The sequence below is a fragment of the Amblyomma americanum genome, chromosome 11, assembly GCF_052857255.1.
Source record: "Amblyomma americanum isolate KBUSLIRL-KWMA chromosome 11, ASM5285725v1, whole genome shotgun sequence".
NCBI lineage: Eukaryota > Metazoa > Arthropoda > Arachnida > Ixodida > Ixodidae > Amblyomma > Amblyomma americanum.
Genome location: NC_135507.1, coordinates 127,264,626 through 127,266,495, shown reverse-complemented (window position 1 = coordinate 127,266,495; position 1,870 = coordinate 127,264,626).

Genomic DNA, 1,870 nt, shown 5'->3' with positions numbered 1-1,870 from the left:
AAATAAAGCTGGCGCCATAATGTCCGTTGGTCAGCGCCATCCAACTTTCCAAATGTTGAAAAGTGTTTTTTCGCTACATTGGCGAGAGCTTCGCCTCTTAGTACCCCCCGCCCCTGTTTACATATCATCAACCGGGATTTCTGTTTGCGGTATTTTGTAGAGTTTCCTCTACAGTACGCCAGGTCTTTTGCGGATCGCAGTGAATTCGTTAGAACCTTCCACTGCAGTGATGAATTCGAGATTTATATATGTCCGAACCTAATTTATTCCTATCTTATTTATGCTGTTCTAGAATTGACAGCTCTCTCGTTTATTTTTTTTAAATATGCCAAATAGGTGGTTTCGGCCTCTTATGCGCTTTACTAAAGCAGAAGTTTTTCGCAAGTTTTTGGCGCTTTTTTGCCCTTGGTTAACATTGCTACAGTAAAAGCGCAGCTCTATTATTTTTTGCGACTATTGTGTACTACATTAGGGTCAATTTCGCAAAGACAGTACACATTGGAGACCATGTGTTCATTTTTTTTTCCTGTGTTACAGGCTGAACCGAGGTGTAGTGATTTGTGCACGCCATCTTGGAATAAAGCAAGAGGTGGTCACTAAAATCACTTAGCAAGACACCTGGGTCCTGTTCGTCGCAATTAGTCAAGCAAAAATCAATTAGGGTCTCACCCGACCCCAAGTAGCACGTGTAGGCGCATTAACAATGCTAGAGAAACCATGCAAAGAAATGATGTCGAGAAAGCCACTTGTTGCCGCTGATTGTTCCAACACATGTTATGGTAAAATCGGCCATAATTACAATTGGTTTCTTATCGGTATGCTATCAAGGAAAGAACAAAAATCTTGCAAAGGGGGCCGATAACCAACACCGAACACAGAACCGCTTCTACTGATAAAAATCGCAGACTTGAAAAACTGTACTTCTATGAAAGATTATTTTTACCCTACAGTGGAACTCCACCGCCTTTACTATTTTTCCTAGACATTGTTCCGCACCTGTATCCTTCGAAGTGGATGATGTCCGCAGTTTGTGCATACCATGTTTCACTGAATGGCAATATGTCAAAACTGCGGTTTGATGAAGATAAAGAAAAAAGAAATGTTGCCCACCTCATCTTTATTCTTTAAGCTACACACGTTTGCGGAATAAAAGAAAAATGTGGACCGGGCTTTTGCGGCCGGCCCGTTTTAGAACATCGAAAGAACTAGAATCTTGGTAAACACGGTCTCGCGTTACGAATGGCATTCCTCGCACCAAGCAGTGCAGTCATCCCCATTTTACTCAGGTCATTTTCATCTCGGATGCGAATGGCTCGCGTTCTGGCCTGCAGCCTTTCGCACAAGGACATGCCCGTTTTCCCGCCACGCGAACGCATAGCCCTTTTCTGTACCGTTTTCACGTGCCAGGAAATCAGACCGGCGCACACGTCTTTCTGCTTGGAAATAACTCGGATCTTCTAGGTGCTGTCTGCGAAGGAAAGGCGCGTTATAAATCAAGGGTTTTACGGAAAGCGGAAGGCATCCGAAAGAACGGCCGAAACTAGGCACCTGAGACGGCCGCGAAAAATTCCGAAACGGTACCGGGGCGAACACTTATCGCTTGCCCTATCTTCGGATAGGGCAAAAGGAAAGAGACGTATGTGGCACCAAACCGTTCGCCGCTCCGAGGCCCATCCGCGGATGTGAAATTCTTAAGCCTCCGAAACAGGGTGCGGCCGTAAAAAATTCCCGAACTTGAGAGTGTGCTCCATTTTCAAAGTCCAAACAAATCTACCGCGTCTGCTGGGGAGAATGGCGGAAAATTCAAAGTCCGAACCAACCTGCCGCGTCTGCCGGGGAGAATGGCGGAAAAATTCAAAGTCCGAACAAA